This window comes from Stenella coeruleoalba (genome assembly GCF_951394435.1).
Source record: "Stenella coeruleoalba genome assembly, chromosome: 1".
Classification (NCBI taxonomy): Eukaryota; Metazoa; Chordata; class Mammalia; order Artiodactyla; family Delphinidae; genus Stenella; species Stenella coeruleoalba.
In genome coordinates, this window is record NC_137169.1 from 89587331 (window position 1) to 89613119 (window position 25789).

Genomic DNA, 25789 nt, shown 5'->3' on the forward strand with positions numbered 1-25789 from the left:
GGCAAACTGTTTAACCTTTTGGAGCTTTACCTTTGTTTTCTGTAAAATGGTAGTAGTAGAATATACTTCATAAGTGTTTTACATAAGATTTATCTCACTTATTCATTTATTCATTCATACACAAGTATGCACTGGGTGTTCACTGTTGGCCTGGTTGTACAGTTGTACAGTGTATAGTGTGGGTGGGGAGGCAAAAAATTTGGTAGGTGCTTTGATAGGAAGTATTTGTAGGTTACAGCAAGACTTTAAAGAAAAGTGTGGTCAATTCCATAAAAAGAAGATCCAGAATCTCTTCATAGAGGAGGCTCCCATAATCCTTACTACACAGATGAGATAATGAAAGTTTAGGACATTTGAATAATTGTCCAACGTGTATATAGTTCGTTAACGGCTGAGCTAGGATCCAGTGCTTCTGAATTTTCACATAAAGCAATCAATTCTGTTTGCTTTGAAAGCGATTACCCACACAATGAGACCTAAAGGAAGCATTAATATCAATGGGAATGTGCTTTTTGCAATATCTCAGAGGACTTCAGACACATCGATATTTTGTTTTGTAATTGCTTTTTATAATTAATGGTATATCTTACTAACTCAAATAATTGTCATGCAAAGCAGGCTTTTAAATAGAATATGGAAATATTTAAGAGGTTACTTTAAAGTAATATTTAAGGTTACTTTCAAGGAGTTTTTGTCTCTAAGCCAACACAAATGGAATCAGCTGTCTCTGTATTTCAATAATAAGCTCTTCATGACCCCCAGTGAACTCACATTTTTATCCCATGCTAAGGCACTGAGCTCATAAAGATTCATAAGACCAAAAAAAAAAAGGTTTTTTTTTCCTCTATTGTGTAAGACCTTTATATAAATCAACTCCCAGTGGGGAGAGATCTACTCTACTGTACTTTCCTTTGTCTCTTCCCTTTTCCATAGCTCTTACACAGTCTTGAGAAGTATCCCTCAGTGAGCACCTCCATCCTTCTTTCCCTCCCCTTGCATCCATTGTCAGTGTAATAATGTTTCATGTATTAGTGCACTAGCTATCATAAATATGTTACACAATATAGTCTAAGTTAGAGTTCACAGAGAAAATGAGATGAAGGTGCCCATAGCCATATTGTACAGAAGACTAGTTCTTAATGAGAAATGGGGAAAGATTGAAGCCTGCTGAGAATCCAGGCTTTTTTTTTCATCTGTTTCATATGATCATATGTTATCAATGTTTGTCTTTCTTATTTACTTAGTGTTTCTCTGACTTATCGACTTAGCATAATGCCCTTGAGGTCCATCCATGTTTTCACAAATGGCAAGATTTCATTCTTTTTTATAGCAGCTGAATAATATCACATTGTGTGTGTGTGTGTGTGTGTGTGTGTGTGTGTGTGTGTGTGTGTGTGTGTATTTACATCTTCTTTATCCATTCATCCACTGATGGACACTTAGGTTGTTTTAATATTTTCAGATAGAACATAATGAAAACACTAACTGGAAAAATACCTGCACCCCCATGTTCATTGCAGCATTATTTACAATATCTTATGAGCTCTGTAGTGGAGTTACTGGATTGTATGGTAGTTCTATTTTTAATTTTTGAGGAACTTCCGTACTGTTTTCTATAGCAGTTGCACCAATTTCGTTCCCACCAACAGTGCACAAGGGTTCCCTTTTCTCCACATTCTCGCCAACATTTGTTATTTTTTTGGTGATAGTCATTTTAACAAATGTGAGGTGATATCTCATTGTGGATTTGATTTGCATTTCCCTGGTGATTAGTGATGTTGAGCCATCACATTAGTGATGTTGAGCCTCTTGTACCTGTTGGCTATCCAGATATCTTCTTTGGAAAATTGTCTATTCAAATCTGACCATTTAAGAATTTATTATTATTGTTGTTGTTATTATTTGGTATTGCGTTGTATGTGTTCTTTATGTATTTTGGATGTTAGACCCTTATCAGGTATATGAATTGCAAATATTGTCTCCCATTCAGTAGGTTGCCTTTTCATTTTGTTGGTTTCCTTCACTGTACAGAAGCTTTTCAGTTTGACATAGTCACATTTGTTTATTTTACTTTTGTTGTCCGATTTTAAAAAATCATTGCCAAGAATCATGTCAAGGAGCTTACAGCCTGTGTTTTCTTCTAGGAGTTTTATGGTTTCAGGTCTTATGTTCAAATCTTTAATCTACTTTGAGTTTATTTTTGTGTATGGTGTGAGATAGTGGTTCAGTTTCATTGTTTTGCATGTGGCTGTCCAGTTTTACAAACCCCACTTATTGAAGAGGCTGTTCTTTCCCCATTGTATTTTCTTGGCTCCTTTGTTATAAATTAATAGACAATATACATGTGAGTTTATTTCTAGGCTCTCTGTTCTATTCCATTGATCTACATCTCTGTTTTTATGCCAATACCATACTATTTTGATTACTATAGCTTTGTAATATAGTTTGAAATCAGGAAGTATGCTATCTCCAGCTTTGTTCTTCTTTCTCAAGATTGTTATGGCTATTCAGGGTCTTTTGCGGTTTCATACAGATTTTAGTATTGTTTTCTCTATTTCTGTGAAAAATATCATTGGAGTTTTGATACAGATTGCTTTGAATTTATATATCACTTTGGTTAGTGTGGACATTTTAACAATATTAATTCCTCCATTTCATGAGCATGGAATATCTTTTCATTTATTTGTGTCTTCTTCAATTTTTTAAGCTAATATCTTGTAGTTTTCAATATATAAGTCTTTCACCCCCTTGGTTAAATTTATTCCTAGGTATTTTATTATTTCTGATATAATCGTAGATGAGATTGTTTTCTTAATTTCTATTTCTGATAGTTTGTTATTAGTGTAAAGGAACACAACACATTTTTATGTATTTATTTTGTATCCTGCAACTTTACTGAATTTGTTTATAAGTTCTAACAGTTTTTTTGAGGGAAGCTTCAGGGTTTTCTCTATATAGTATCATGTTATCTGTAAATATTGACAGTATTACTTCTTCCTTCCAATGTGGATGCCTTTTATTTCTTCCTTCCAATGTGGATGCCTTTTATTTCTTTTTCTTGTCTAATTGCTCTGGATAGGACTTCCAATACTATGTTGAATAAAAGTGGCAAGAGTGGACACACTTGTCTTGTTCTTCATCTTAGAGGAAAAGCTTTCAGTATATCACCATTGAGTATGGTGGTAGCATGGGTTTGTCATATATGGCCTTTATTATGTTGAGGTATGTTCCCTCTATACCCACTTTGTAGAGAGTTTTTATCATAAATTAATGTTGAATTTTGTCAAATGCTTTTTTGCATTTATCGAGATGATCATATGATTTTTATCCTTCATTTTGTTAATGTGGTATATTACACTGACTGATTTGAGGATGTCGAGCCATCCCTGCATCCCTGGAATAAATAACACTTGATCATGTTGTATGATCCTCTTAATGTATTGTTGACTTCAATTTGCTAATATTTTGTTGAGGATTTTCGCAATTATGTTTATCACTGATATTGGCCTATAATTTTCTTTCCTTGTAGTGTTCTTGTCTGAGTAGCAGGATAATACTGGCCTTATAAAATGTTTTTGGAAGAGTTCTCCCCTCTTCAGCTTTTGAAATAATTTTAGAAGCACTGATATTAGTTCTTTGGATGTTTGGTAGAATTCACCAGTGAAACCATCTGATCTTGGACTTTTGTCTGTTGGAAAGCTATTGATTACTGTTGCAGTGTTCTTACTAGTAATCAGTCTGTTCAGGTTTCTTATTGCATCATGATTCAGTCTTGGTAGGTTGCATGTTTCTAGGAATTTATTCATTTCTTCTAAGTTGTCCAATTTGTTGACATATAACTGTTCATAATAGTCTCCTTTGTATTTCTGTGGTATCAGTTGTAACAACTCCTCTTTCATATTTTATATATTTGAGTCCTCTCTTTTGTTCTCTGTGAGTCTAGTTAAAGGTTTGTCAATACTATTTATCTTTCAAAGAAGCAGCTCTTAGTTTTATTGATCCTTTCTATCCTATTGTCTTTTTAGTCTCTATTTTATTTATTTCCTCTCTAATCTTTGTTATTTCCTTTCATTTAATTTTAGGCTTCATTTATTCATTTGCTTTTCTTTTTTATGTTCCTTGAGGTAAAGTTAGTTTGTTTATTTGAGACTTCTCTTGTTCCTTAAGGTAGGCATTTATTGCTATGAAATTCCCTCCTTAGAACTGCTTTTGCTGCATCCCATAAATTTTGGTATGTTACATTTCCATTTTGCTTGTCTCAAGATTTTCTTTTTAATTTTTCTTTTGATTTCTTCTTTGACCCCTCGATTATTCTGTAATGTATTGTTTAATCTCCCCATATTTGTGAATTTTCCAGTTTTGTTCTTGTAATTAATTTCTAGTGTTATACCATTGTGGTCAGAAAAGATGCTTGATATGATTTCTGTCCTCTTAAGTTGATCAAGACTTGCTTTGTGGCCTAACATATAATCTACCTTGGAAACTTTTCTCTGTGCACTTGAAAAGAATGTGAATTCTGTTGCTTTTTGGATGGAATGTTCTGTAAATATCTGTCCATTTGACCTAACATGTCATTTAAGGCTGATGTTTTCTTATTGATTTTCTGCCTAGATGATCTATCCATTGATGTAAGTAGGGTATTAAAGTCCCCTACAATTATTATATTGCTATTTCTCCCTTTCGGTCTGTTAATATGTGCAGTATATATTTAGGTACACTTATGCTAGATGCATAAATATTTACAAGTGTCATATTCTCTTGTTGGATTGTCCCCTTTATCATTATGTAATGCCCTTCTTTTTCTCTTATTACAATCCTTGTTTTAAAGTCTATCTGTCTGATGTAAGTTTAGTTTCTCCAGCTTTCTTTTGGTTTCCCTTTGTGTGGGATACCTTTTTCATCCCTTCACTTTCAGTCTGTGTGTGTCCTTACATCTAAAGTGTTTCATTTGTAGGCAGTATACATATGGGTCATTTTTTAATCCATTCAGCCACCTTATGTCTTTTGGTTGGAGAATATACCCCATTTACTTTTAAAGTAATTATTAATAGGTGTGTGTTTATTGCTATTATGTTCATTGTTTTGTAGCTATTTTTATAGTTCCTCTCTGTTTCTTTCTTTTTCTCTTGCTCTCTTCCTTTGTGATTTGATGACTTTCCTTAGTGGTATGTTTATATTACTTTCTTTATATCATTTGTGCATTTACTATAGGTTTTTGCTTTGTGGTTAACATGAGGCTTACATATAAACAACTTATATCTATAACAATCTGTTTGAGGTTGATAACAACTTAAGTTTGATCCCACTCTAAAGCTCAACAATTTTACTCCTCCCTATGTTTTGTTTTTATGTTATCTTTTATATCTTTTTATCCTGTGTATCCCTTAAATAATCATTGTAATTATAGTTATTTTTACTACTTTTGTCTTTTAGCCTTTATACTAGCTTTATAAGTAGTCCACTACCTCTACTGTATGTTTACTTTTCCAATGAGATTTATTCTTTCATATGTGTTCTTGTTACTAATTAGCATCCTTTCTTTTTAGTTTAAAGAAGTCCCTTTAATATTTATGTAAGGTTGGTTTAGTGGTAGTAAACTCCTTTAGCTTTTCCTTGTCTGGAAAACTGTGTCTCTTTCCTTCAATTCTGAATGATAACTTTGCTGGGTAGAGTATTCTTGTTTGGATTTTTTTTTTTTTTCTGTCAGCCCTTAGAACATATCCTGCCAATTCCTTTGGCCTGCAGGGCTTGTGTTGAAAAAATTGCTGATAGCTTTATGAGGGTTCCCCTGCATGTAGCAAGTTGTTTTTCTCTTGTTGCTTTTAATATCCTTTCCTTGTCTTTAATTTATAATGTGTCTTCGTATGGGTGTCTTTTTTAAAAAAATAAATTTATTTATTTAATTTTGGCTGCTTTGAGTCTTCATTGCTTCATGCAGGCTTTCTCTAGTTTCAGCAAGCAGGGGCTATTCTTCGTTGTGGTGTGTGGGCTTCTCATTGCAGTGGCTTCTCTTGTTGCAGAGCACGGGCTCTAGATGCACGGGCTTCGGTACTTGTGGATCGTGGGCTCCAGTGCGCAGGCTCAGTAGATGTGGCACATGGGCTTAGTTGCTCCATGGCATGTAGGATCTTCCTGGACCAGGACTCGAAACTGTGTGCCCTGAATTTGCAGGTGGATTCTTAACCACTGAGCCATCAGGGAAGCCCAGAGTGGGTGTCTTTAGATTCATCTTGTTTTCAACTTTTCTGGGCTTCCTGCATCTAGATGTCTGTTTCTTTCCCTAAGTTAGGGAATTTTTCAGCCATTATCTCTTCAAATAAGATTTCTGCCCCTTTCTCTTTCCCTTCTCCTTCTGGGAGACCTGTAATACAAATGTTAGTTCATTTGATGTTGTCCCATAGCCTTTTAGGCTATCTTCACTTTTTTTAATTCTTTTTTTTTCTTTTTGCTCCTCTCATTGGGTGAGTTCTACTGCCTTGGCTTTGAGTTGATTGATTCTTCTGCTTCACATAGTCTGCTGTTGAAACCATCTAGTGTATTTTTTAGTTCAGCTATTGTATTCTTTAGCTCTGTGATGTCTATTTGGTAACTTTCTTATATTTTCCATGTCTTTGTTGATGTTCTCATTGTGTTCATCCATTCTTCTTCCCAGTTTTATGAGTATCTTTATGACCTCTACTTTGAACTCTTATCAGATAAATTATCTCAGTTTCATTTGTTTTTTTCCTGAGATTTTATCTTGTTCTTATTTGGGACATATTCCTTTGTTTCTTCATTTTGCTTGACTCTATGTTGCTTTCTTATATCCAATAGATGAGACAACCACGTCTTCTAGTCTTAAAGGAGTGGCCTTGTGTAGGCCTTGTCCACGCAGCCTATTATATTTTTAAGAGCTTCCAGTAGTTGAGAATGTGCCAAGACCTATCAGTGTCCCATTGGGAATGATTTCAGCACCTAGATTCAGGCTGAGTGGAAGCCAGACACTCTGGCAGCAGTTTTTTTTAAGCCAAATAGTAACAGTCCTCAGGCCCACAAGCATGAGCCCTGCTGGCCATCAGAACCAGGTGATCTGTGGGTGTCCCCTGATAGCCAGTTGTAGAAATTGGTGTTCCAGATGAGTGTATAAGCTCCTTTCTGGAAGGTACTGGAGAGCTGGAGCAAGGCAGATGGAGTATGCCAAAATGGGCTACATTTCTTGTGAACAGCTGTGTAGACAACTAAATGTGCATCAAACCTGAAGTAGGTGTTTTGACTTGTGCCCCTGATATAGCTTTGGGGGAGCTCATTAATATCTTATCCTAATAATAATTGGCAATCCACTGGGTTATGTGAGTTTGGCCTATTTCAGGAAAGCAGGCATAAGAAACTTTCTATAACTCTGTGAGCAACCAGTAAACAAATTCAAAATACTTATGGCAATTTATCCTTGCCAGAAAGCAACAAGGCAGCCTATGTCCTCATTTTCTTGTTCTCACATGGTCACTAAGGCAACCTACAATAATGGAACTGTTGTTTTTCACAGGGCATGAATGTGTTAATGTTCTTGGGAATCTAATGGTAAAATCTACCTAGCATGGATTATTTTACTTATATGAGAAGTGCAGAGAGTGTTTTTTCCATGCTGTAAAGATTTCAAAAAGAAAAAAAACTGATGTTTAAATTTTGCGGAAATCTTATATTCTCTATATTGACTAGGTGCAGTGGTTTTCAAACCTTCCTGTGCATTAGAACCTCCTAGAATGGTATTCAAATTAGATTGGTACACCCACCTTGCATTCTCATTCAGTAAGGCTATTGTGAGACACAGGAGTATGCATTTTAAAATAGGATTTGGAGTTACAAAACTCAAATTTGATGTCTAGCTTTGCTACCTATTAGCTGCATATCCCTGGGCAAAACATTCAACATCCTTGAGCTTCAATTCCTTACCTATAAAGTTGTAATAATATTCATACTTAATTTACAGTATTGTTGAAGAAGTCAAAGAATAATATAATAATAGCAGCTAACATTCAGTGAGTTAATAAGTGCTTACTCTGTTCCAGTCAACTTTTGAGGACTTTATATTTATCTTCTTTACCTTCATCACAGTCCTCTGAGGCTGGCACTATTATTATCCCCGTTGTATAGATGAAAAGACAAACATATGACAATTAATTCTTCTGAAGTCATACAACTAGTGTGTGGCAAGCTAGATTCCATACCCAGGTAGTCAGACTTCAGAACTGGCATTTGTGTTTAGTGTGTTATATTCTTTTAGTGAAAAAATAGATGTGACTATTGTAAACTCTATTTTAATATAAATATAATAACTGTGATACATAGTTTGCAAATATGGTAACCTCATGTACCTGGATTTCTTGATTCGTCCTAATTGTTAATGTTTGAGTATATTTTTCTGGTCATTCTGATTACATGACAAATTACCATAGAACTTAATGGCTTAAAACAGTCACACTGTGTACTATCTTTCGTGATTGTTACAGGTCAGACATTGAGACAGGTTACTAGGAGGATGGATTGTTTCTGCTCCATAATGTCTGGGCTCTCAGCTAGAAGACTCAAAGACTGGGAAATGGAATCATCTGAAGGCTCTTTAACTTATGCGGCATAGAGTAAAAGAAACTCCCTTTCGATTTGGCATGGAAATAATTTAGAAATAACATAATCTTATGTGCCCAGGCAAATTTTTTTTCCAAATATTTTTCTATATGTAACACATATCTATAAAGTTCTAATAATATTATACCTGTATTCTAATTTTTCCCATAAAGCAAATAGGAATCATGTATTATAACAAGCTGTTTTTATAAAACATAATCTAAAAAAATCCTTTATGCTTTCTCATGTTTCTGAGTCTTTGTTCATTTATTTACACTATTTTTCCCCAAAGTAATTCCTACCTGTCTCCCAAAATATTTTAAATATCACTGTGTCTTTGGACACCTTCCCTGAGACTCACTGTCCCTTCTGCAAAGTTAGGATCACTTCCTCTGTATTCTCACCTTCACATAAGAACTTACAAAAATGTCCACCAAACTCACTTTGGTGGATGCTTATAAAAGTCCCCTAGTCATCCAGCTATATGGGAATATCCTATCCTTTAATTATTAATAAAATGGCTCAATTGCACTACTCAGAGAGTAGCAATTCCAGTAGCTTTTCAGACGTTCTGCAAATTATCTGACATGTGTGGTATTGACTCCAGTTTTCCAGCACTCCTCAAATCTGAAGCTCCTTATATTTTGTCTCCATCATTGCATTCTCCTCTCTGTCCCATATTGATCAAACATGGAACATATTCCTATCTCTTTCAATTACCCTAAGCAACACTAAGACAAAGCCATGTTGATTAGAGGCAGGAATAAAGATGTACTATGCACCCTGCAAAACAGAAACCAAGAATTGGAACTGAGTATTAGGTAATTAACTAAATATTATTGTCTAAATTCCCATCAACTATATCCTCTCCTGGGGGCAATTTCTTATTTTCCATGTTCTTCCTTTAGTTTCAGCTTACTATTATCTTTGGACCTTTCTGTCTAGAACATCACTCCTCATACTTCTAGTTTCTCAAACCTGTCTCTCATGCTACTCAGATTCAGGTGACAACTCTCAAATATATGTCATCTTTCTATATAGAGAAATGTATCTTTGTCTTTGTTTTATTCCATGCTAAGTCATGCGCTAGTCTAGGAAGATGGGAGAGTTGAGAGAAATCAAGGTTTCTTTTATTTAAGGAAAGCTATGAAAGAAAGTTTTAAACAGTATTTGATGTATAACAGCTATTCAAATGTAAAAAATGAGAGACTAGATGGATGGGTGAGTGGATGAATGGATGTTTTACTCTTTTGTATTATATGTATAATTTTAATGGCTACTTATTATTACAATCGATAATTTTGCTGTTTTTACTCAGCTTAGCCCCTGTAGTGGAAGATTTGGGTTGTTTTTACATTATGATAATAATATTAGTAATAGGTAATGTTTATTGCATGCCTACTATATGCAGACACTTTAAATGAACTTATGTAGTACTCGCAACAAAACTATGATATATATGCTATTATTATCCTAATTTATACATGAGGAAAGTAAACAGCAGAGTGGTTAAGATCTTATCCTGCATTACCCAGCTAGTAAGTAGTAGATGATTTGAACTTAGTATGCCTGATTCTGGAACTCCGTATTTATAATTTCATAAACTTATTTTCACACACCTATTTTCATTTTGCTTGTCTTTGCTCTGTTTCCTGGTGTCCTGTTTTGTGACTCAGCCTTTACTTGGCCACTAAGTGGTGACTTGACTGTTGCTAGTCTCATCCAGATCATCAACACAAACATTCCTTGTGTTATGCACATAACAGCACATGCTGCTTTTGCTAAAGAGAGAGCGAAGCCTTGGGCCACTGTGATTAACACAAGTTTTTGGAGTCGCTGCTGAGTTTTCCCATTCACTCAATTTCTTATATTGCTCCCTAGAATGTATTAGAAGAAACTCTTATTGGGCTTACTTTCTCAGTTTCTTACAGCTGCCTCTCTCAGGGTATTTGTAACAAGTTCCCCTGAGGCTAGAGAGAATTCTAGTGCCTCTATCAAGTATTCATCCAGATCATTCTCCCATGCTGAGAATCAGTGTGTTTGCCAGGATAAATCCCAGATGTTTTGTCTCTTTCTATCTAGGGTAAATTGCCTGGAGTCCTTGTTGAGAGACTGGTACCAGAGAGAGTTGTTTCTTTCTGTCCTTGTTTTGTTATATTGTCCTAATTTTAGTATTTCTTTTATAAATTATAATGCCAAGGTAGGCCTCATCTTGTAAAATTCCTGCCATGCTTTAAAAAAACCCAGGGCTTCCCTGGTAGCGCAGTGGTTGAGAGTCCGCCTGCCGATACAGGGGACACGGGTTCGTGCCATGGTCCGGGAAGATCCCACACGCCGCAGAGCGGCTGGGCCCATGAGCCATGGCCGCTGAGCCTGCGCGTCCGGAGCCTGTGCTCCGCAACGGGAGAGGCTACAACAGTGAGAGGCCCGCGTACCGCAAAAAAAACCCCAAAAATCAAAAAACCCAAAGAACCCAAAAACTTCTTTAGAAAGTAAGGCAGTTCACAACTGGCACAAACACCATCCAGTACTATGGCCAGGTAAAGAGAAAGATCGCAGTTCATATACTAAATCGCTTAAAATTTTTATTCCCAAGAAACATTCAATTGCTTTTTTGTTTATTTGTTTGCTTACAGACTTCTTTGGGAACTAAAATTGGATAAAGAAATTATGTAGGGAAGTAAATGTAATTTATATTAGCAGAATATTTTGAAAGTAGCTTCTTACATTCATTTGTTCATCCAACAAATGTGTTCATTGCGCATTAATGGTCAGATATGTTGTGCCTACAGAGATGGTTATACATGGTACAGGTCCTGCTTCCCTGGTGGCATAGTGGTTGGGAGTCCGCCTGCCAGTGCAGGGGACGTGGGTTCGGGCCCTTGTCCGGGAAGATCCCACATGCCACGGAACAGCTGGGCCCGTGTGCCAAACTACTGAGCCTGTGCTCTGGGGCCTGTGAGCTACAGCTGTTGAAGCCCGTGTGCCACAACTACTGAAGTCCATGCGCCTGGAACCTGTGCTCCGCGACAAGAGAGGCCACTGCGGTGAGAGGCCCACGTACCATGGCGAGGCGTGGCCCCCGCTCGCCGCAGCTGGGGAGGACCCATGCACCGGAGACCCGGCACAGCCAAAAAAAGAGAAAAATCCTTAAAAAAAACCCACCATAGATCTAAATCACACTCTTTTTTAAGCACTTTATTTACAAACTTGAGTGTAAGTTCATTACAGCAAGGTTATAAAAAAAGGAAAATTCCAAAAACAGTGAAAAGTTAAAATCCTAGGAACATATTAAAAACTTTTAGAAAGTATATGATATTTCAGAAGTTATAATCTACCAAGGGGTAAAAATATACCTAAGTTAAAGTATAAGCAACATTTGTTAAAACTGATATATAGCTTTGGTTCAAATTAGAGCACTCGTATCAGCCTGAGTAATAATACTTCCAGGCTGTTAGAAAGAGCTAAGTAGAAGACAAGAGCTGTACTCCCTTACCCTTAAAAAGATAGCAGTAAAACTAACTCATGTATTGAATAAAACACTTTCTAATTTACCACATTCATATTCATCATCTTATTTATTTTTCACAATAGCCCTTTCAAGAAAATATTTTCGTCCCAATTTTGTAGGTGTGAAAATCAAAGTTAAGAGAGATGAAATCACACCCCAGGTCACAGGGATTTTAAACTTAAGTATTTTGGATTACAGTTACAGCCGCCTAGCTATGAGTATTGGCTTGTACTCAGAGTGTGTCTTAATAATTTAGGGTAATAGAATATTTGGAAAGCTAAAGAAAGTGGTATTCTCCCCAGGAAACAACACAGACATGCATGCATACAAAATTAGAATGTTCTTTCAGAAACACTTCTGAGACATATTCAGGGATACCCTATATATCTAAAGACTCCAGGATAAGAAAGTCAGGCCAAGGGTTAGTGGTATATTGTGGTTCTATAACATTTCAGTTTAATAAGTGGAGAGTTTATGTAAAAACAAAAACAAAATAAGACAACAACAAAAACAGTTTAAAGCCTTCCCCACCCCTGCCCCTTCTCCACATCACTGAAATTTAAGAATTGAGGTTTTTTGTAATTGATGTCACATCTTGAGTTCCAGGGAGATGTTACTAAGTGTTTCCTCCTAACGTATTTATATATTCACACCGGGACAAAGGGTTTTCTATAGTTGTTATTTCCTTCTGTGTATCCACATGACACATCTTTCATCTTTCTCTGTTCCTATAGCAGTAATCTACATGATCACTATATGGAACATTTACAGATCCATTGTTTTATGAACCTTCTATGATTTTTCCAATTACTACTAGACAATTGACTGTCATAATTGGTAGCCAGAGGGTGAACTGTTCTTTGATGCATGTGGTACAATATGAGGGCTCTGAAATTATTTTCCTCCCACAGTTAATGAATAAATTACTGGAGAGATATCTTTGAATAATAGCATTGCATTAGAAGAAACCGCACTTCCATTCTTTCTTTGTTCTTAGAAAAAAGAGGGAAGAATTAAGAATGACCTTTTGTCTTTTAGCAATTAGACCATATTTTCCTCTTTGGTTAATAACAGTGACTGATGAAAGCAACTGCTTAGACCTTGGACACTTACAGCACCTTAGGATGGAAATTATCTATGGATGTCTGAGCTCAGAAACATGCGGGATTGGCAAACCCTCAGCTTTTTAGTCCCATGTCCCCTAATAGGACACTGGAGCATTGTGATGGTCTTTTGAATGTGTCAGCTCAGCTAGGCTACAGTCCCCAGTTATTCAGTCAGACAGAAATCTAGGTATTACTGTGAAAGTATCAATATATGTGAAAGTATATGTGATTATAGCTCATAATCAATTGACTTTAAATATGGGAGGTTATCACTAATAATCTGGGTGGGCCTAAATCAAGCAGTTGAAAGACCTTTTTAAAAATAGAGCTGAGGCTTACCTGAGAGAAGAAATTCCACCTGTGGATAGTAGCTTCAGCCTATGCTGTAGTTTCAGCCTACTCTTCCTGATAGCCTGTCTGACAGATTCTGGGCTTGCCTAGCCACCCCATGATGGTGTATAGAGAATTTGTTGCAATAAATCTCTTATTTACCTCCTATTCGTTCTGCATCTCTGGTTGAACACACTGGAACATATATACAGGTATTAACTGATATAGAGCAGTAACTTCAGGTATCTATTTAAGTCTTCAGAAAATATACAAACTCAATGTAAAGAGTGACCCTGAGTTAGAGAGAAACATGATGATTCCCTTGTAGTTTTCAAAACATTAAACAGGTCTGGATCAGAGAACTGCTATTGTAGATACATTCTTTCTTATTATCCTCACTTAATTTGCAAATATATTATTTAGCAGTCTTAATTATAATATTTTCTTAAGTAAAAAGTACATAGATATATGTATCTATATCTGTATATCCTCTATTGTATATCTATGTATATATCTAATACCCCTCAACATGTATTTGCATAGGGATAGCCACAGAAGAATCAGTGATATTGTGTATTGGTATATTTAACAACACCATATCTGGTTAAATTCGTAAAACTCTAGAAATAAAATTTATTTGCCTCATATTACTACCCTAAGCTTATAGTTAAGATAAGAGTTTTGCCTCTTGCAGCACTGACTAATAATTTATGGTAAAGTAACCCCAACACAATATTTTATTGAAAGTTATGTTCCTACTATTCTTAGTAATAAAAGAGTGGCTAGATTTCTGATGTCAATGTCTTTAAAGAATCTCTAGCTACTTCTATTTTGTATTTCATTATTGCACATAAATTATATATAATATTTGCCAATACCTAGAAAAATAAGCTCTGAGAATGAAATGATAATATCAACTTATTATGGATCAGAACATACACATAGAAATTTATATGTAAAAGTTCTTAATTCTGTAAGAATTGCTTATAAATTTATTGGATTAATAATCTAAAAAAAGATACAGAAATTGAAAGGAGTGAGTGATGGAGGTTGGTCAGAAGAAATAAGGAAAGAATGAGAGACAAACTTAAGTAGTGCCTGCTCAAGCACTGTTTAAAGAAGGAGGCTGGCTCATTGGGAAAATCATTTCTAAGCAAGAGTGAATGAATCTAACTCTTGTATTTTGATTTCACATGTTCATCTGTCCATCTTCCTCCATTCCTCATTCTGAGACATGCCAACATACCATTAGTAGTACCTGGGGTATATGCTGTTGATGATCATGTATTAAAATATATGATAATTAAATATTAACTATGTTCCAGTTACTGTGCAGAACACATATATGCCTTATACAATTTAAAGCTCACCCTATCATAAGAATGACTATCTTAATAATACGATATTATATATCATGTAAAATATGGTTATCTTAATTTTATAATTAAAAATAAGAGATTCATAGAAGTAACTTGCCTAAGATCACATAACTGATAGATTACCTGGGATTATAACTTTATGTGAATCCAGTGCTCATAATGAAAAAACACAAAAACACACAATAATGCAAGTCTGGTTCTGATATAGGATCTAATAGGTATATAACAGTAGACCATAAGAGCAAAAAAGGGAACTTCAGTTTCTGACTAAGTTGGAGTCGTATGGAACAGATTTGATAAATCTTCTGATAAATTTTAAAGTTGGGCAAAATATGTGAAACAGTGATTTTAACAACATTGGATGCCAGGTAACAAAGAATAATGATCTCAAAGAGAAAGGGAAGAAACAGAATGAAGACTAAAATTATACCAGTTTATTGTTGTCAGAGTTTCCAGATTGTAGAGAAGGGGAAAGCCAGGAGGAGTCCAGTGGACTCCTTGAGCTGAGTAGAGGAAACTGAGAATCTTGGAAGATTAGAGCTTGCTAAGTTGAGTTCTGTAGAAGAGAGGGTTGCACAGAGAGAGAAATGTATAGATTTGTAAAGTTGCACCTCAAGTATTCGGCAGATACTGATCAGCGCTTGCATCAATGCATGTGAGGAACTATCAGAGGCCAGAGAAGATGCTCAACATCATTAGTCATTGAGAAATGTAAATTAGAACCACAATGAGATATCACTACATACCTAGTAGAATGTCTAAAATTTTAAAGATTGACCATGTCAAATATTGGCAAGAATGTGGAAGAATTGGAACACTCATACATGGCTGGTGAAAATCTAAAATGGCAAAACCACTTTGAAGAAAAAAGTAAACATACACATACTATATTATCTAGTCATTCTACTATTAGGTATTTATGCAAGAGAAATGAAAGTATGTGTCCAGTTCAGAGACTTGTACATGAATATTCATAACAGATTTATTTGAAATAGCCAATAACTGGAAACACAAATTTTCATCAAGAGGTGAATGGATAAATTATAGTATGTCCTTACAATGGTGTACTACTTAGAAAAAGAAGGAATTAACTGTTGATAAACACAACAGTGTGAATGAATCTAAAAATAATAATGCTGAGTGAAAAAAGCCAGACCAAAGAGTATATATGATATGATTCTATTTATATACAATTCTTGAAAATACAAAGTAATCTAATAGCTATAGGTAATCCTAAATAGTGGGATTACTCAAAGTAATCCGAATAGCTATAGGAAGCAGGACAGTGGTTTCTCAGGGGAAGGTCTGGAAGGGATGGGAAAAAGGGATTACCAAGGGGCCTGAGGAAATTTTGCAAGGTGATAGATGTATTCTTTATCTTGATTGTGGTGATAGTTTTATCAGGGAATACACATGTCAAAACTTATACAACTTATAAAACTGTACACTTAAAATATGTATTATTGTATATTGATTTTATTCCAATAAAATGATTTTAAAAACAAAAACAATAAACACAACAGCAACAAACAAAATTAAAAAAAATACTAGCATAAAGGAAGATTGTGATTATAATGGAATGGATTGTAATGCAATGTGCTTCCTGTTGATAGTCTTGAGTCAGGGACAAGGCAAGAGTCTGGAATTATTAAAAATGGAATCTTCCAAAATTTTAGTATTGTAGGAGTGACACTTCTGATACTCTTCTTTCAGAAAATGCCTGCTGTGTATTCTTGGTACTGTCATCTGGTCTCAATTTAGTAACTTGGTCAGCATCATTCTCAAACCTTGCAGACCACCCAAGTATTGCAGTGAAAAGCAATGAAGCAGTGTCAACAAGAATCCAATTTGATCTGATATTTATCAAATGCATTTGAAAAACATTTGAAAAACAATGAATTAATTCCCTCTGCAACTGTGAAGATGACCATGACACAAACAATACTATTGTGTTGGACACAATTTTAACTGCTTAACATATATTAAGTTATTTGATTCTCACAACACTCTTTTGAGATAAACACTACTAATGTCTTCTCAATTTTCCAGATGAGGAAGCTGAGGGGTAGAAAAGATATGGTAACTTGTTTCATGGTCTCAAAGTCAGTAAGGGCTGGGAATTGAATTTAGGCATTCCACATCCATATTCATTGTTCTTTTTTTTTTTTTTTGACTTTTATTTTATTTTTTTATACAACAGGTTCTTATTAGTTATCTATTTTATACATACTAGTGTATATATATATATGTCAATCCCAGTCATATTCATTGTTCTTAATTACCAAGTTTTTGTTTTCTGGTGCATACAAGTTAATTAATTTGGTATTGTTATTTTGAGCAGCCAACAGACTTCCTGAAAAAAAAAAGAAAAAGAAAGAAAAAGAAAAAAAAATAGGATGAGAGGATGTGTTTCTTTCTTGAAATAAATGTGTGTTACAGAGAGGGAATTTGGTGAATGTGATGAATGTAAGGGAGGTAAGGAGATACATTTTTTTAATGAAAGTTCTGAGACAAAGGGATGTAATTTGCACAACAGAGGCAGTTTGCAAGGGTGTCAAGCAAGTCAGTAATGTTAGGACTTCATTTGGTTTCACACCTTTAAATAAACAATCAAGCCAGTAAGCTAATAAGTAAATAAATAATATAAAATTTCTTTAGAAATTACTTGATTCATTCAACTTTTATATTTTAGAGTAGCTGTCATTTGAAAGGCAAAGTTACAAAGATTATAAATGGCAATAAAGATTCAATTAATTAGGTATTCTTAGTTATGATGTAGGCCATATTTTCAAAATATTTTCAAAATCAGAACCTTTCTCGTACTTTGACCGCCATCCCTCTAGACAAATTCATATTAACACAGATTTCTATTTTTTTGACCCCTACATCTCCCGTTACACTCTATTCTCTACAAAGTATAAAGAGCAATCTTTTTAGAATAATAGTTTAGATCCAGTCACTCTGTTAAAAGCCTTTGATGGCTGCAGTTTTACTGAGGATTTGATCTAAAATCTGCATACTGTGTTTAAGCCCACTTGGGATCTTGTTCCAGTTACCTTTCTGATAGCATCTCTGATTACTCTTCTGTCCTCTTCAAGCATACTTGTCCTTTTGGTGTTCCTTGAATACACCAACAAGATTCACCACTAAGCACCTTTCTTTGTCTTGGTACATGTACTCTCTTGCTTGCTTCACATTTCTGCTCAAACGTCATTTTAACAGAGAGGCACAGCATAACCTCAGTGTATAAAAATCACAAACCATTTATGATTTTTACCATTATCTCCACCTGGATAGATTTCTCACCTTACCAACCCCTATTGCTAGTGATAATATTTCATTGTATTTCTTTTTAATTGACAACTTCTGTCTACCAGAGTGTCCTCTAAGAACAAGAGGCTTTCTCTGGTTTGTTCGTTGCTATATCCCTTAGAATAGAGCCAAACTCAGAAAAGGAACTCAATAAATATTTATTGATTGAATACGTAAATGAATTCCAGATATGCCAGTTACTGCAACTCAGGAATGTTATGTAAAAGCTCTATGTTCTAGCTTCTTAATTTACCCAGCAAGAAGCTAGAAAATCTAATCTGCAGTCTATTTTAGGCTAAATGACAGTATATGCTATGGGGATACTTTAACATATAGTAAGCCTTAATAAATGGATCATATTACGTTGACAGTTTGGCCAGAAACTGTTTGGAAGCATAGCTTTTTAGCACCTTAATTTTCCTATTCTAAATTGCTTCAGTCAATTTCCTCTAATAAAAATCAATAACAACCACCACAAACATGTATTTTGGAAGAGCAAATGAGACAAGTGAATAAATTTTGAATTAGCAATTGTAAATGCTCTACTGAGAATTTATAACTTATTTTTAACTTAAGTTTGTTTTCTATGAAGTAGGATATTCAAAGAAAACTGAAGTATTAGTCTACATTTTTGGGGAAAATATTATTTTAAATGAAATACAATGGTTTCTTTCCTATCTCAATATTCCAGGTACATGCAGCTTAGACCTCATAATAAGCTAGAGAGTGACTTAATGCATCATTCATGATTAGTTTGAATAATCATCAGAATGATCAGACGTTGGCAGGGGTTCCTGTAGTGAAAGGAAATGATCTACTGTTTGCAAGTGCCTCAGAATTCTGGAGGTTCTTAGCTGCAGCTGCTGCTGCTGCTTTTCTTTTCTCCACAGTTAGTCATTCTCTGCAGCCATTTATCTTGAATAATCCGAAAGAAGGAAAGGTCAGCCAGATTCAAGACTTCAAAGGTGCCATTTCCTTAGCAAACATGCTGTCTTCTTGATAGATTTTGAAATATTCTGCATCTATAAAGGGTTCATTCAGAATGATAAATTATGAGATTTTCCAATCTTTAAAATAAGGGTATGTTTTGAGCTTGTGTCAGCAAAACCATTCAAACTCAACTTTCTTTGTCCCAAATAGTGAAAGGATTCTTCGCTGAAACATATCTAAGTTTTATGGGGACAATAGTTTTCCATTTTTCTATCCTTGTATAGAAGTTAAAATTAGGGGTATTAATTGGAATAATTGTTTCTTTGAAGTAAAGCTAAAATATGTAGCTATTTAAATTTCTTAAAATCACAAAAATATTTTACTCATATATGTGGAATCTAGAAACATGGTTTAGATGATCCTATCTGCAAAGCAGAAATAGAGACACAGACATAGAGAACAAATGTATGGATACCAAGGGGGAAAGGGAGGGGGGTGGGAGGAATTGGGACATTGGGATTGACATATATACACTATTGGTACTACGTATAAAATAGATAACTAATGAGAACATACTGTATAGCACAGGAGCTCTACTTAATTCACTGCAGTGACCTGAATGGGAAGGAAGTCCAAAAGGGAGGGGATATCCATATATGTATGGTTGATTCATTTTGCTGTACAGTAGAAACTAACACAACATTGTAAAGCAACTATACTCTAATAAAAATTAATTTAAAAAAAAACAGGTACCTAGTAAATATTTGTTAAATAAATGATTGGTGGGTCTTTAAAAAAGTACCCAACATTTATCTAGTTAATAGTTATCTATCTTTTTTTTAAAAAATTAACTTTCTCCCTGGTTCCCTTGATTATAAAGCATTGCTTAAACAGTACCTGGGCTGCACTATTTACCACCATAAACAGCTAATCTGCCTAAGAAACACTTACCTAGCTTTTAGGACAGCTCAAGAAAGACTGCCTCTCTGATTCCTTCCTTGCTCCTATACTGGACTGACTTGTTTACATATAGGTACTTCTTGGCTAATTTATCGAACACTTGAGTTATTTCATTTTTCTTGTTTTAGTTACCTACTATCTAATACAGTTCTGTATTATGGCTCAATAATTTATTTTAAAGCAACACACATTTTTGTGAGTAGATGGTAAATATAATGTCTATAACATTCAATGCTTATTCAAAAAACAGTTACTGAACATCTCCATGGAATGAAATAAGAACAAGAGTATAGGAGAGCTACTGAATCACAAACATATGCAGGACAAAACCCTCTTTCTCACAAAATTTTCACTTTAAAAAATAATGAAAACACTAAGTTCCATAAAATACATATAGGTTGGGATGATCTATGTACTTAACAGCATTTGTCCCATTGTTCGTTCATTCATTTATCTATTCACACTTTAGGTGAGGCTCTTTGGGCTGCCAAGTACAACATCTTCCCAGGCAATATTTTTTAAGAATGCTGCAACTGAAATCCATAAGGACTCTGGGCTTCACAGGAGACTGGTTACTCTCACAATCTCTTTTTTTTTTTTTTTTTTTTTTTGCGGTATGTGGGCCTCTCACTGTTGTGGCCTCTCCCGTTGCAGAGCACAGGCTCCGGACGCGCAGGCTCAGCGGCCATAGCTCACGGGCCCAGCCGCTCCGCGGCATGTGGGATCTTCCCAGAGCGGGGTACGAACCCGTGTCCCCTGCATCGGCAGGCGGACTCTCAACCACTGCGCCACCAGGGAAGCCCTCACAATCTCTTTTATGGTCTACAGCTAGTTCAATATGATAGCCACTAGTAAGTGGTGGCTTTTCAGCACTTGAAACATGTCGAATCTAAATTGAAAAGTTATGTTTAGTTGAAATGCCTAGTCTAAACTGAGAGGTGCTTTAAGGGTAAAATGCATACCGGGTTTCCAAGACGTAGTATTAAAAAATGTAAAATTTCTCAATAATCTTTAAAATTAATGACATGTTAAAATGACAGCATTTTGGACACATTAGTTTAAATAAAATATATTAATGAAATTAATTTCACCTATGTTAACTTTTTAATGTGCTGGTAGAAAATATCAAATAAGATACATGGCTCATATGATATTTCTACTGGACAACAGTAGTCTAGGGAAGGAATTGGCAAACTATGGCTTGTTGGTCAAATTTGGTGCATCACCTGTTTTTGTAAATAAATTTTTATTGAAACACAGCCACATTCATTTGCTTACATATTTGTTCATGTCTGCATTCTCGCTGCAATGGCAGAGTTGACTAGTTGCAACAGATACCATATGTCCTGCAATGCCTAAAATACTTACTATCTGTCCCTATAGAAAAAAAAAAAAATTTGCAGATCTCTGTTCTAGAAGACTGCTCTTCCATGATATCTCTGCTTCTCCCTGTGTGTCCCTTCTGCCTCTTCCTGCTATGAATTAGTCAAACTCCTTTGTAATCTCTAGTCTGAATTCTGGAAGAAAACAAAAATTTTGGTTTATCAAATTTCAATTGATCCTATTTGGTCAGAGCATTTTTGGCCAGGTTGTTTCATCCAACCTATAGATCAGATACTTATTTCAATCCAATATGTGGCTAACCCTGGGCAAAAACGCAGCCTAATATTTTTAGCCTTCACAGACATCTGTGAGCAGGGAGAGAGGATGCTGGGCCCAGTGTGTGTCCAACACATTTAGCCCTATTTTAGTCCCTGGGTAAGAAAGGTAAGTAAGAGAGTGACAAATACATATACAGATAGTAGGAAACAACCAGTTCAGATTCTAGGTTCTAGGGAGAGTCTTTAAGAGCAGCCTTTGGGGGCAGATGAGGGATTAGTTGAGCCTTAAGAAAGCAGGGGAAATTGTTCAGCTTTCTGGCTTCTTCCTACTTTGATCTTCATGAATTATAGTGTTATTTTCTTTAAAATTAGGTTTATTCCTAGGATACATTCATATTTCAGTATAACTATTAAAATATATATTCTAGCATAAATTTAAAAATGACTTTGGATTTCCATTTTAAATTATTTTAATTATAACACTATTTCTTTTGTAATTAAGAAGATTCACTTTGTTATAAAGCAGAAACTAACACACCATTGTAAAGCAATTATACTCAATAAAGATGTTAAAAAAAAAAACCTGACCAAATTGCCTACCCATTTGAATAGAATTGTAGCCCAAAAGCAAATTGCTTTTCCATCTAATATGACAGAATTAAATAAACCTGTCTACTTTCACTGTAAAAAGATTTACTTCAAATTTAGATGTAGGAATGTATAATTTCTTGGTATGGTTTTTATTTTAGAAGTAACATCAGTAAATGTGTAAAATTTGATAGTATAGATGGGTATATGTGATTATTGTGAAATCAAAATGAATTTCATTCCATTTCTAAAGACGTGTAATAATTTTCTTTCCTTGTAAAGAACACTCACACTAAAATGTTTTAATTTAGGTTTAAAACTTCCCTTAATAATTTTATAGCTTTCCTAAGATGAGTTCTTACCTTGAGGGTCAATAATGACTTTTACCTAAAAGCAACAACTCTACTTTAAATATTTCAAACTAAATGTGTCCTAACATAAAGGTAAACTAAATAAAAGGTAAATAACAATGTTTCTGAAGTTTAGTTAGTAGATAACAGTTGACTCCTTCTCGAAGAATGGGCCCACCCTCTTTATTCCACCCTAAAGGAGGAAGAGTGCATAATATAGATTAGTCAAAATTTAAAACATTTTATTGGGTACCATGCTAATAAGTGTTATTTTCAGATGATGTCAGATAGCTAAGTGTGACTGTTTTCAGGGTTGTTCCTTTATGGAAGTTGCCGTCCCCCAGTTACATTTTGGATCAAAATGCACTGTGTTGTGGGGATGTGTGACCTTACTGCATACCAAACTCAGTTTGATTGCTGGAGATGGGGGAGAGGTAAGGAAGAATGAGCCAACCATTTAGTCTGCTTCATTATGAGGCTGTTTCATTTAGACCAAATAATATATAAAATAAATTCTCCATATGGTTCATTTTGGCATGCTAAAATTCTAAGAATCTAAGATTGAAATCTTAGTTTATAAGAAGAATGTTAAATTCTTTTGCTGCTGTGGTCCCTATATCTCCACTGGGAATTCAAAGGGAAAAAGAAGTGGTTAGATCAAGGCAGAATTAACGCATCCATAGGTTTGCTGAATATTATCATGATGCCACCTCAGCTATTCTGGAATTAGGAAATGGAGATTAACCCAGTTTATAAAAAATAATCTCTCATCCAAAACACTATTACCCTGGGTTATTTCTTGTCAAGTTATGACCCTATATCTCTTATTCCTTGTACAAGTAAGATTCTATTGAATCGTTATACCTACTTGACATCTGTTTTTTTTTTTATTTAACCTGCCTAAATAAGCTGCTTTATGGAAATGCTAAAGTTTTTAATAAACTCATGATTACCATCTTTGATAACTTGTCTTCAGCACTACTTGACTTCCATGTACACTTTTTACTGCTATTACCCATTCCCTGTGTATTAAAATGTTTTTCACTCTTGGTTTCTAAGACAGTTCCCCCTTATGACTTTTTTTCCTAGATGTCTAACCATTAGTACTCTGTTCATCTTGCTGGAGGCTTCTTACCCATTGGAGTTCAAAGGTTTTGGTCATTTATATATATATATACCAGGAGAACCTCATTTTACCCAGTGCTCTTAACTATCTTCCATGTATTGATGTCTCGGAAATCTATGTCTTCAGTCTTGAAATCTTTGTATACTTAACATCTAATTGCTTCTTGAATATACCTCAGTTTCCTCAAATACTACAGGTACCAAAGTGAATTCATGATTTCTCATTACCACCACCTCCAAAGTCTGTTCCTGTACTCTTTATCTCAGTTAAGGGTATCACTGTCTACCATCAAGCTATAAATCACAGTTATTAAACTTTTATATTTCTCATACCACTCACCAAATTCTGTCCATTTTACCTCACGTTTCTTTCTTTAATCTGCCATCTCTCGATTCAACACAATCCCAGTTTTACATAAAACCTTTTCAGGATTTTTCTTGGAATTTTTTGTTATCATCCTTTTTCCATTCCAGTCTAAACTTCACAGTGCTACCATGGTATCTTACTAAAACAAAAATCTTTTTAAAATCCCCTTGTAGCTCTTTGATTATAAGATGAAATTAAAACTCTCTAATGTGTCATATAAAGCTATACAATTTGGTCTCGACCTATGGAATTAGTCCATCTCATCACTTATCACTCCAATTCATAGAACTATATTCTCCTACTGGTAATACTTCAACCTTGCCTTCCATTCTTGGGAAACATCTATTTGCCTTTCAATATTCAAATATTCTTTTTTTCCCTTTGGAACCCCTGCCAGAGCTCTGTCTTCTTTAGCTAGTGAAGCCATTCAACATTAAATATAAATTAGGTTTGGAAAGTTTGAGTCTGCAGGTGGTAGCTTATTTATTTAACCTAGAACAACTAATATCAATGAAAGGCCCTGATATTTTGAATGGCCATTTGTAGTTCTTCAAATGTCTATTTTGGTCATTTAGTGAAAAGAGCATGTAATTGAAAGTGGACAGATTTATTCAAACACAATTAATATAGTTTATATGAAATAAAGGGAAAAGAGAAGGCATAGTTTGCATCCTTTTGGTCTTTGACTATCTTAAGCCATTGCCTATACATAATCTTATCATATCCTATTACAGCAGATGCTTTATACGTCTGTCTTCCCCATTGGATGGTGAGTTCCTGCAAGACAGATTATTCCTCATCCTGGGACCTCTGGCTAACAAAGGAAAATGTGGCTACGGTTCAAACTGCAGGTAAGAGAATTCGATAATCTTAAAGAAGACACATTAGAGGAAAAACACAGGAATGCTAAAGTCTCAATCTTTCTTTTCTTCTCACAAAACCTCTCCTGTTATGAGGCGTATAGGATTCCCTCTCTCCCTCTAAACAATAGTCCATCCCACAATTGGAATTCAGTGTTCATTAATAGGCCAAATAAAGCCAATTGCACAACTATCCTTCTAAAGACATTCTTTGGGAGGGGCTGTCATGAGGGATGCACTTTTGGAGGCCAGTCTCATATCTTTATTGATTAATCATAATGGGTGGGTATTCTGTGATTAACATCCTGTATTTTTTTAAAATTCATTTTTCATCAGCAAACCCTATAACTCTGTTCATATGTTACTTTTAAATTATTGTCTTTAGCTTACCTCTCCTAAACCCACTTGTGGTGCTGTTGTTTGGATTAGGGTGGGGTGGCGGAAATGGCAAAAACTGGAATGACTCAAAGATATCAATATTTAGCAGACAAAATCAAGAAAAATGGAGGTGATAAAGGAGAAGGTGTCAAGAGTGACTTCTAGTTTTCTAGCTCACGCAACTGGATGGATGGGAATACTCACTGGGGCAGAAGATATTAAGCCAAGTTCATGTTACGGACTGGAAGTCCATGAATTTATTTTTGGATATATTAAATTTGAGGTACTTCTGACATACCTGCAAGGAGATGTCAAATAGCTGTTGTAAATGTTGGCATAGAGCTCAGAGTAGGGTCAGTAGATGTAAGTAATTAATTAGCTAGCTAGCTGG

At 35.0% G+C, this 25789-nt stretch overlaps 1 protein-coding gene and 1 long non-coding RNA gene across 2 annotated transcripts in view; one reads left to right on the top strand and one right to left on the bottom strand.

The window, feature by feature from the left end:
* Window positions 1-25148, top strand: part of LOC307190178 — a 232683-nt gene extending 207535 nt beyond the window's left edge. Inside the window, exon 3 of the long non-coding RNA XR_013829436.1 lies at window positions 24895-25148. This is a non-coding gene — a long non-coding RNA (uncharacterized lncRNA). The remainder of the gene's footprint in view (window positions 1-24894) is intronic.
* Window positions 1-25789, bottom strand: part of OLFM3 (olfactomedin 3) — a gene marked incomplete at both ends in the record, with an annotated part of 194170 nt that overhangs the window by 130800 nt on the left and 37581 nt on the right. The window lies entirely within an intron of this gene.